The sequence below is a fragment of the Taeniopygia guttata genome, chromosome 3, assembly GCF_048771995.1.
Source record: "Taeniopygia guttata chromosome 3, bTaeGut7.mat, whole genome shotgun sequence".
In the NCBI taxonomy this organism is placed as follows: Eukaryota; Metazoa; Chordata; class Aves; order Passeriformes; family Estrildidae; genus Taeniopygia; species Taeniopygia guttata.
Genome location: NC_133027.1, coordinates 32,494,184 through 32,506,536, shown reverse-complemented (window position 1 = coordinate 32,506,536; position 12,353 = coordinate 32,494,184).

Here is a 12,353-nt window from a genome sequence, read left to right as displayed (position 1 = left end):
GCTTTGTCAAGACATGGTTTCTGAAATACTGGGGATTTATGTCCTAAAGTGAACTAGTGCCATTATAGAGTGTATATTAGTTATATAGTCTTCAATGGATAAGTAGATTTAATTTCAAATTTAATATTAGCACATTCTGTTCACATAGTCAATATATAGCAGGAGCACAGGTCAGAGTAGGAGCAGCCATGCTGACTCAGACCAATATCCTTTTACAAGAGCAAGGGGAATCCTAGAGGTCAACCAAGAGAGGGACTTCTCCCCAGTACTCTCCTCACCTCCAACTATTTCAGCCCAAGGAATTTCCTGAGACAAATATCATACTGAACCACACTAATTTGAAGAGTCTTTTGTTATGATGTAAATTGGGCAACAGAGCCAGGTACATACAATGTGTATCAAGCCTTTCAGAGATTGTGAGCCTAAATAATCTGCTTGGTGTTCTTCTCTGTGCTGCTCTAGATTGCCTGCTTGGCTTCCAAACCCTCTACTGCTTTGTAAAGCTGGTTGGGATTTCTGCTCCCTGCTAATGATGGCTTTAACAAAGAGAGTAGTTTGAATAAATGTAGATAAACTGCAGATAACTGTTACAGTGTCAGTTATAAAACCTGTCCAACAACGCCTCGAGGACAAACAATCAGAATACCATACCAAACAGTAAAGAATGAACCACTTCCTACTCAGAACAATTTTTAGTACCAAAGTATCTGTTTGTAGATCTGCTGCCCTTAGATTTGTTTAATACCCTTTTAAGCCTGCTGATATTTCCTGTCTCCACAAACTTCTGTGGCAAAAAGTCCCAGAAGTTCATTACTGTCAGGATTGTTCCCCATATGGGCCAACCATTGTTAGTGTTGGCGCTTGGCACCAATTGACGGTGGATGGGAACTATCACTGTTAGTTTATCATCTTACTGTAAGACTTTCATACCTGTGCTCTGTGAGTTCTTATGGGTACCTCCTTGCAACACTGACTCCTTTTCTTTCTTTCACACAGCTGGCTGACTTCTACCTTTCCCTATCACGACCATCTGACCCCTTCTGTCCCTAGCAGACATACTAACCCTCACTGTATCTATCTAACACAACCACCTGACCCTTGCAGCAGCACAGACAACAGACTCCAAAACACCAACCTCTCCTCTCAACCACCTGACCCACTCTTTTATAACACCCATCCTTATTGGACACGTTTGTGACCTATTCAAGGCAAGGCTGTTCCTACTCTCTGGTAATTTGTACAGCTGCAACTCCTCAGGGGTAAGACTGCCTTCAGCACTATCTCTACTCTCTCACAATACATCCTCCCAGACACTACCTTTTGTATAAAAAATTTACTTCAGTTTAGAGGTGTTTCATAATAGCCTCCTGCTAATTCAGCCTGTACCTGCTGTTATGGTCTTGTGGATTATGCTGAAAAAAGTTTTGTGTTCTTTTTAACCACTCTGTAAACCTCATTAATATATCCTTCAACCTCCTACTTTCCAAATTTAAATGTCCCAGGGGTTTTAGTTTCATACTATATGGCAGTTGCTTCATCTTCCTGGTCATTTTAAGAGCCTTCCTCTGCTCCCAGTAGAGGTGAAGACCAGGACTACACACCTTATACCAAAAGCAAGTGCGACAAAGTTTTCAGCATTGGCAAAATGATGCCCATTAAGTTCTCCATGCCTTTTCTAGTGACAAAGGGCACTGCAGTGGCATTTTCTAGGCTGCTTCTGCCAATTTTAGAGAGCTGACTCCAAGTGTTTGAGTTGCACATAGAGTTGCTGAATTTGGACTTGAGAACTGCATCTGTACACTACACGTGATATACCTAATTTCTACTTCAAAGAATTACAGAGTTGCAGAATGGGTAAAGTTGGAAAGACTACTGGAGGCCACCTAGTCCAATAGCCCTTCTCAAGCAGGGTCCTCCAGAGTACCCTGCACAGAATTGTGTCCAGATGGCTTTTGAAAGCCTCCAGAGAAGGGGACTCCACAGCATCTCAGGGCAACTTGTTCCAGTGCTCAGTCACCCGCATAGTAAAGAAGTTCTTCCTCATATTCAGGTAGAACTTCCTGTGTTCCTTTATTTCCAGTTGCCTCATGTGGCTCTATCCTCTTGACACCCTCTCTTCAGGTACTTCCATGCATTGATAAGACTCCCTGTCAGTTTTCTCTTCTTGAGGCTAAGCAGGCCCAGCTCCCCCAGCCTTTCCTCACAATTGAGGTGATACAGGCCCCAGTTCATATTTCTAGTATTTAAATGTATCTCCTTTTTTTTCTATACACCACATTTTGCCCACCCACTGAGCGTTTTAGTAGGTGAAAGGTTTTAGTATAATTGCCAGACTTTGATAGTTCATTATGTTTTTGTATAACCATGTTCCTCTCATCAGATCACTGATAAAGATGTGAATTAAACCAATCCAAAGAGCACATCCCAAGGGACGCTACTACTGAAACAATGCTTCCTCTTGTCTTACCAATTCTAATTTCACAATGGGACATTTAATACAGTTTTGTGGTAACTTAATTTCTCTTGTTTTCAGGGTCTGAGGGCAGCAATAAGCCTTAATTGCCCTGACTGTCTTCACCTGGGGGCCACATCCACACCTATAACTGAGAGCCCAGGGGCTTCAGTTCAGCTCTAGCCCTCAGTCATGCTGCAGGTCAATCTTTTCCCTGACCTTTTGTCCTCCTGCTCTGGGTGAGATTTTACTGTACGGCTGGCTTCACCTTGTCTCTAGACCTGTCTCATGGTTGGGCCTGTGCTGTAATCTCTAATCTCCTGCTTTCTCTCCTGTTCCTCCTGGCAGGATGTCCTGAACCAACCTGGCCCTCATTCAGCACCTGGCTTGGCCCTGCCTGGGTGTCACCGAGTAATGGGTGTCACCCGTCACGTTCACCCACCTGCCCTTGGAGTGCTGTGCTTCAGAGCCCAAAGCTGGGCTCTGCTTGGGCTGTATTTACACTTGTAAGTACTTACCCCCTCTTGGAACAGCCCTTCTCTTGCTGCTTTCTGGTAATAATAAAGTTAGCTTGGAGCTTTATAAAAGCTTTTTAAAAATCTGAATATATTACATTTGTGGGCACCAGGTTGGTGAGGTAGGATTTTCCCTTTGTAGAAGCCACACTGATTCTTTCATAATAGACTTGATTTATCTGTAAATAAATTAAGTGTTTTGTGGTATAGATCATAATTATAAACCCTGTCATCTCACCGGGGCTGAAAATCTGTCTCTTTAGTCTGTGGTGCCCAGGTTTTCCTGCAGAGTCCCCTTCTGTGGAAGGGAGTTGTATCATTAGTTCTCTGGCACCATGGCTGCTTGCATGACAGGTTGTATACCTCAGCCAGCAGTTCTGCAGTTTTATATTAGAGTTACTTCAGAGCTCTTGAGTGAGTGGCACCTTATCTATTTTTAGTACTTTTAAATTTCTTTCTGAATTGCAGAATTAGTATTGAGGTTATTAGAGTATGCTGGCATTTTTTGAAGCATCTTCAGTCTGCTTGTAGGGATTTTCTTTTGTGATTGCATTTTTTGTGACTTTTGTGTGTGATTTCTTTATGTTGGTGCTTTGTTGTTTATTTATTAATTTTGTTGATGTTTGTTTTTCCCCCCCTCCCCTAATTTTCTGGCTTAAGTGAGTCCTCTTTCATGAAATTCCTTGTGATGCATTGATTTACTTTACTGGCTGTTATTACAGCTTTGCAACCAATTGCATTGTGAATATTACTGCAGAAGAGTCTTCCCATTAATATGTTTTGAACAAAGTCCTGGGAACACTCAAGGTCAAATCTGGAATAGTGTCATATCTTGTACGTCCCTCATCTGGATGGCTGAGGAAGCAGTTTTTTACTGTGAAGCTGAAATCTCACATTATACCTAAATCTTCAATATTTGCACCTTCTGTATTCCTGTTCGGATTTTCCTGATCACTATTTTAATTCTAAAATGAGCTCAGTAGAGCAGCTCTGGTATTATGCTTTTCTTCTTAGAACAAGGGATTTCTCCCCTTAGAAACTTCAGGGTGTTTATTTTTCCTTTTGATACTGCAATTGTAGCATTTTCAGTGCAGCACTACTCCCTCACCTATTCATCCTGGCCCTCTAAAGCTGGTTACCTACAAACAGGGGATTTCAGACTCCTTTCATGAGGCCTCTGATGTGCTGTTCTATAAGGGTGACTACTCATTGGCTTCCCAGTGCTTTTTCTGTCCGAATTTCTGGATATCCATCAGTGGAGTAGAAATACTTTCAGGCCTTGCTTTTGGCCTTTTGCTCAATATTACAGCTTTGCTCTTTTTTGTTGTTGCTTATGCTATTTATTTTTCTCTTGACTTTTTCTTATGTCAGATGTACCAATCTATCTGAGCATCTTGTCATTGCTCTGAGCCCAGAGAACAGCTTCACCCTAATGTAAACATTGTTAGCAGTGTTTCAATTACTTTTGGCTGCCTAAAATTATCCTAGCTATTTATGTTTATGAATCTGAGACATTGTCAGTGGGCCAGGAGATAAGATACTGATATGACCTTTGAAACCTGTAGCTGGAGGATGTGTAGAATACTCCTGAAATGGCATCAGATGCTTATATGTGGAAAGATGAATCAAGTTCCTGACACTGGCAGCATGCTCATTACTGATCAAAGTTAATATATACATATGGTTTTTCTTGACACAGCCCCATTACATGTACATCTGTGCCTGAACACAAGGGCAGAGGACAAGCTTTTTTTTTTTAATGTTTTCCATGGTCTTAGCATGAGATTTTTGGGGCATCCTTGTGTGAGTGTAAAACAAGAAAGACTGCTGTGTGATTGGCAAAGACTGAAAACGGCCGAATAAAAACAGCAGGAGGAAAAAAAATAATGAAAACAGCAGGGCAACTGAAGCATTTCTAAAAATGCTTAACTTTTGGAATAATTTTTATCATTTCCCTAATGGCCATTTACACTGCCAACATTGCTACTATTCACTGCAGTATTGCTTCCTACAGATAAACAAAATTTCCACAAAGACAGACCTACATTAATGCTGCTTAGGGTAAACCCTACTCTGAAGTTTTTGACTTATGGCCATGTAAGATACTGTACTTTTTCTAGGAATTAAGTTGTTAAAAGACTTTGTCCTTAGACATTTTATCATTGGCTTAGAAGATAAGTGGAATATCCTAGAAGGAAGATATGTTGCAAGTTTTTTCTTTTTAATTGTTGTCAGTTTGTGCTATTGTGTAGCATTTAACTTCCCCTTCTTTTCATAGGTCCTAGAATGTCATTGACATTTCAGTTGAATAATTGACCTTAATAGATTTTTAGGCTTATGCTCAAATTTGCTATATGTTCTGAGTAGCCACTGATCTCAGGGAAGGTTTTTTTTTTTCCATAATTATTCAGACCGTAACGGAAACCCTTTATATCGATCATATCCACAGCTCATGCTCATACACAGGTAGGACTGAAACTTAGGGAATGGGAGAATAAACATGTAATGAGTCAACATGGGCATAGTGTTGGAGCAGAATATATGAGAGGCGGTTAACATACTTCAGTAGTTCCCCTGATTCAAAATCTTTATATTTATTTGCCCCTATGTTGTGTGGGTCAAGGTGATGGAATTTATTTAAAGTCTAAACTACAAACTTCCCTGTTTGTAAGAGTCTTGGATGACCTACTAGCTCAAAAGCATTTTCAGAAAACAGCATGTTTAAAAATGACTCTTTCTACCCTCTGGATATCAGTGATGTTCATTGACCCAGATCTACTGACCTTGGAGAAGTGTCCAGAACACTCCATAAATAAGAGTCCATGGGTTAAAATTGTATTATTTCTGTTTATGTAAGCTCAACATCCTGGCACCGCAGCTATTTCTTACTGGTTTGATACAAACACCATATCTGGAAAAAACCTCACATAATAACAGACTAGTGACAAAGCCATAAAAAAAGCCCCAAGCAATAACCACTAAAATATTTGAACAGTGACATCTTCACTTTTCAAGGAGTGTAAATGTAGCAGCTGGTGGAATTTTATTTACAAGAAAAGAACATCAGTGGAAGATAAATTGTTGAGGTCATCCTTGAATCCAGGGTAGAATCTGAAAAGTAGTGTCCTTTTTGAAGTCAGCTGTTAGTAGGATTGCTAGCTATTACTAGATCCATTACTAAGGATAGTACAAAGTAAGGAAGAAAGCTAAATTCCTACATCCTATAATTTGTTCTAAAATATTTAGAAGCTCAGTCAGTTGTGGAAATGCTTTAAAATATGCTGTCTCCATTGGGTGGCCATTTTATTGGTAAAACAGAGCAAATGAACAGAAATCCTCCCTACAAAAGGATCATTAGGGCCTTATTTCTGTTTTGCACTTTAATAATTTTTCTGGTGTCTTTAATTTTTTCCCGCCTAGGTATCCTTTTCTATACTTTCTCTTTGCTCTCATTTGGACTCTCCCTAGGTGATCCCCAGTTTTACCAAACTGCAGCACCTTTAACTGGACAAAATATTTCCACTAAATTTCTATCATCTGAACCATATGAAAAGGATTTTTTTTAGTCATGTACTTTTCAGATCCTAATTTCTTTGTTAGAAGGGGATTTTTCTGTTTTCTTCAACAATGGAGCATAGATGATCATTTCAGTTTACAAACCACCAGAAATTCCAGCTCCTTGCAGAAGATCTGACGCTGAATCCAGCATTTCTCAAGTATGTGCTTCATCTGCTTACAGAACATTCAGGATAACCAGAAGGGTATCAGTACTTTAGATGTTTCTAAATTTAGGAGGTGCCTGACTGGGCAACGTGGACCATTCATTTAATTATGAACACATTTTACATGAATCGTGTCCTAAGTTTATAAATCCTTTGCCAAAAAAGCAAGGGATGTGCTCAAAGTCTCTCTCATGGAGATGTAATGAGCTGCTCTCTCACGAACTGCTATGCAAAAGATAAATGACCCCTGAGACATGAAGGATGAATGAGATTATCACATTATGAATTGGAGGGTCCTTAACTTCCACTGACATATTACTCATAAAACTTTTAATGGCACGGATGGTCATCATTCCTGGGAACTTAAAGGGGTTCAGAACGGACTGTGCAATCAGTGAAGTCTAAATACAATTTTGTAGTGGTAATAAGCTGTTCTCCAGCCCAGACTTTAGAGTGAATTGTAAAGCAACTCTCAAGAACTTGTTACTGCATAGTACCATGGCCTACACAGCTCCTGTCCATAAAGCTGAGACACAGAAGAGGAAGGATGCTACCTGAGACAGACAAGTCAGAGACACTGGAAGTTTACTTGACTATGTGTTATCTGCCAGATTACCCTTTTAAGCAGTTAGTGGCAAATAGGCAGTAAAGGAGCACCATTGTGAGTGAAGGTTGGCCTGTATACATGTTTATAAGCAGCATTTTGAATTGGTCATGGAATTTTAGAGAAATAATCTTCTGAATCCCCAGACATGAATAGGTCCATTTTATAAGCCCACACTGACTTTAGATTTATGACCAGAGACAGTATTAGAAATGTTGAGTAAATTGAAAGAGATAATTGCAAGGAAAAGGATTTGTTATCAGAAACAGCAGAAATTAAAACTTTTATGTATTTCAGGATGTATGTATGTCAGGATACGATGAAACAAAACTCTTACACATTAGTGTCATATCAGAGAAGAAATGTATGATTGTTGAAATGACTTTGAGCTTCTCACCTGAGTTTAGAAAAGTCAGAGGAGTATCTGTGGACATATACCACAAGGGCAAGTAAAGAGAAAATATTCACAGTTAAAGTCTGGGGAGAGAGGAAATTTTTGGGAGGTTTTTGTTTGTTTGTTTGGGGTTTCTTTTGGTTTTTTCTTTCTTTTTTTTTTTTTTGGTTGGTTTTGTTTCTTTTTTTTTTTTTCAGTCAACAGAGTTGTAATCTCTGAAGATAAAATAAGAAAAACTGATGGAAGAGACATAGGAACATTCATACATTTATTTGATGTGCCTACTACCTTATTACTGGCTGGGCAGCAGGAGAAGGCCCCTGGCTGACTTGTCCTGGATGCTGCTCTCTGAGATAGCTGTAGCTCCTGGGAGGTTTCTCTTGGACTATCTAAGCATCTGGAGCAGAAGATGGAATGGTCAGTATGGAGCATGAGGGAGTCATCTGGAGGGAGTCTGTAGTGTTTACATGTTGGAAGTCTTCTGAGAGATTTAGGGAACACTTGTCTATAAGGTGGTGGGAAGAAGACCTTCCCAGTGGACCCCATGCAGAGACTGCCCGGTGTTTGTTGCAGCTTAGAGCATCAGGAGAAAGCTGTTGGCCTGAGAGAAGGCTGGTGAAAACGATCTGCATGCCAAAGGGCAGCTTTGTTTTCTAACCTTGTATTGTAATCATTCATCTGTTGGATTTGACTCATTTTGATGTCAAAGTTTTACTGCTTTTTGGGCTGCATTTTCAGAAATCTTGGCTGCAGAGATCTAAACCTTTGCTATTTTTGGCACCCTCCCTGTAAGTGCAGACAGATGCACCTCAAAGTGGTGGCTGGGTTGCAAGCCTTTCAGAGTCAGCAAGGCCTGGATATGTCCCACTGAGCATTCAGCATAAAGCTGAAATAATCAAGGGAAGGAGTAACCTTTCCTAACTGCATTTTGCTGAGGAAATGTATGTTTCAGCAGAAAGTTCATCCCTAGGAATGCATTACCAGGCACACGAGAAGTTGACTGAAGGACCAGCAAAGGGCAGACCTGTTGCTCCTGGTGATTTCCCCAGAACCTTGTGAACCATAGGTTCACCCACTCAGATGCCAGGAATTTATCTCCAAGAGGGCAGAAATTAAAATGCCTTCCTGAAACTGTACGAGGTTGTGTCAGGCTGAAAAAGGTGGTTGCTGACAAGGTTTTTCTTATTCTGAATTGCATTATATTGGTGCAACTGTTAGGAATACTGGATCCAGGACATGGGCTCTCATCCAGTATTCTGTATTTCTGCAAGAGGAATACAGTGTATTTCTGGAAGAGGAATTAGTGACAAATGGGTGAATCACAAAAGTTTGATTCCTTATCTGATGTCTCTTATGTTATGAACTTGTGTATATCCAAAATTGGCCTACAAAGTTCATGAGAACAGAAAACTCATGAGAAAAGACTGTCTTGCATGATTTTGAGTGTTTTCCCCCTTTCCCTTGGCTGAGGATACAATTTGAATGGAGGACTTTGGCATTCTTACTTGCAGAAGTTGCCAGAAACTGGAAGCACAAAGACATACAAAATGAAAATAAATTAGCCAAGAGTTTTGAAGCTAAAAATAATTTGGTTTGGAGAGCACAAGTTTTAACAAAAGATTCAGGGTCAGGAGCTGGAAAATATCTAATTTGATATGGCTTAAATTTATCCATCGATACAGTTTTCTGAAGTTTTACAATTTGGGCCTTGTAATCAACATGGGTCTGAAAGAAAGGAGAGTTGTATTTATTCTGTCAAACTCCTGCCTGACTGGGGATCAGTAAGCTCTGTTTTATGCACCAGGTGCATTCTTACACCATAGAAGTTATGATCATTATCATAAAAAGGATGCACTGCAAGCAGGCAGAAAAAAAGTTTATTTTCCAGAAAATACAGTTGCAAGGAGTGCTGGTGGCAGATGCAGGTGCAGAATTCTGTTTAGAAGCAGATCACCAGAAACTATTTTTGGCCTTGGAGAAGAAAGCTTTCTAACACTATTAATTCTAACAACAACCTTAACTCCAGAAGCTGGAGGCTGACTGTAAACCCCATGTGGTCAAGAGTTTCAAATAAAACTGAGTGTTACAGATGTGTGATGAGGGTCACAGTGATGGTAAGTGCCAATGCTTCTAACAGAAGCTGCCTTCAGCCACCTCTTAAAAACCTTAAACTTTATGAGAAACTAAATGTGGGTTTTTTTCATGTGATGGAAATTCTAATTTAGTTTTCCACAAGTATTTTTGTTTTGTCTAAAATAGTGACATTGTAAATCTAAAAATATTTTCTATAGGGTTGGCTGGCACCTAATACAAAATAAAAGAATTCCAAAATCCATTTTATAATAAATTTATTGGTAAATGGGTAATGTGCCAGAGCAGAAACAAATATTAATAATGAAGCAAAACGCAATCTTTCAAAAAGAAGTCATAAAAACTTAATATACCTGGAAGAAAATTAAGTCCAAATGTTTTACATTACATTTAGGAAGCCAGAGCATTTTAATATAACTTACAATTTACTGTAGAGTTTGTTGTAGTGCACAATATAATTGCTAGAGGAAAAGAAAAATATTTTCAAACAAACGGAAAGTAAAATTATGTTAGTTGCTGCAAATAAAGCTACTCACTGACTGAAAGAGAATTCAAATATGGATGCTCACACAAATGCTTAGTATTGTTGTGAATAATGTTCATTGCAAATGCAGATAATCTGGCAGTTAAAAGAGCCACAACAGCTAAAATAAAGATAAATAAAGTTGATCTTTCTGCAGCCTGAACTAGTAGAATTCAGTAGAAAAAAAGGTTTAAGATTTTGGTATGACATTTCAGCTGTTTCTTACATGAATCTAAAAACTTAGCACAAAGAACAGAAGCCCTATAGTCAGATTATGGATCCAAGAATGAAGAACACAAAATTGAGTTTAAGATTCCAAGATGAATGCTTTTTATTTACCTCTGCAATTTATGTTGATATGCAACTATATGCAAATATTAGGTATTTTAGTACAATTTAAAAATCCCATTTGCTCCTGAGAATAAGCTATTCACTTATTCCTACCTTTATATGTCTTCATTTAAATAGCTAGAATGTTTCACTGCCCTTGGTGCCTTTAGTGACCTCTCTTGATGAAGCAGGAGATCAAGGTTTGTGGAGACAAAAGGTGGGGCCAATCTCAACAGGGTCTGTTTGCATCAGACAGGGAATAGGCTGGGAAGGAAATCCATGGAGCAAACAGTCCATTGAGGAATGATATCCAAGGAAAATAAGGAGCAGATTATCTTTTATGTTCACAGGGCTCTATAGGGCAAAAGTAGAGGTATGCTAAATTGAAAGCTTCTGCATCAGCTTTGGAGAGGAAAGTAAAACTGAGGACATCTTGGAAGTCTGCCACAGACCTGATTGATAGAAAACAGGGGAAGAAGCCTTCTCCAAACAACCAGTGGAAGCCTTCCACCTGCAGGCACTTGTATTTATGGGTGGTCTCAGCTGTCCAGACAACTGCTATGAGGTCACTGTGGCTCCATGCAGCCAGCCCAAGGTTGCACTGCGTGGGTGACACATTTCCAATGCAAATGCTGAGAGGCTGTCGGGGTGTTGCTCTGTAGGACTTACTGTCCACAGACTGAGAAGGACTGACAAACACAGTCACTGGTGGCATCTTAAGCTGCAGGGAGCACAAGGCAATGAAGCTCAGGATTTGGAGGAAGTCTGGAAATAAGACTGCAGAACTAGGGCTCTAGACTTGCAGAGAACAGACCTGGTTACTTAAGGAATTTATAAGCAAAGTCCTCTTTGTGAAGCAGCCATGCAGCAGCAGAACATCCAACAGAGCTGGGTGACTCCTTCAAAGTCAACTCATTGATGGATCATGAACAAGGTATCCTTTTATGTGGGAAAACAACAAGTTTCAAAACAAAACCAGCTTGCCTGAAAGGGTGCTTCTTGATAACCTGAAATACAAACAGTGAAGGTGTTTGAAACAGAAACAGGCAAGAAAGGAAGAATATAAAAGGATCACTAAGGTGTGTAGGCACAAAATCAGGGAAGTCAAAACCTTAAAGCTTAAAATAGCTTCATTATATTGAGCAAGAAGGACAAATTGTAAAGGAGAGATTTGGGGCTGTTGGTGTATAAGAGACAACACAGTGTGGGTTATATGGAAAAACCTGAAGTACTCAGGGCCTTCTCCACCTTTCTTATCACAGACAGAACCTTCTCCCTGATTTCTACAAGTATCAGAACAGTTCAGGAAGGAGCCAGTGCTGTGTGAACAAGCTAGAAACTGTTTCATCTGGACATATTCATATTCCTGGGAATGACCTAAAGGTGCTGGAAAAGTTGGCTGCTGTAGTTGCCTTCTTGGCTGCTGTGATTCCAAGACCACTGTGTATTATCTGTGAAAAATCGTGATGAATGGAAAAAGCAAACAATACAGTCATGTTCAAGAATGGCAAAAAATAGGATCTGGAATGCAATCAGCTGCTGGCTTACCTCAGTCCCTGCAAAGATTATGGTGCACGATCCTCTCTTGGAACTCATTTCTAAACTCAAACAGGACAAGGAGGTAATCAGAAACAGACATCCTGGTTGCTTTCTGTAGTGAAATGACTGATTATCAGAATGAGGGGAAAAGGGTGGATATGCCTTTAGTAGGGTTTCTGACCC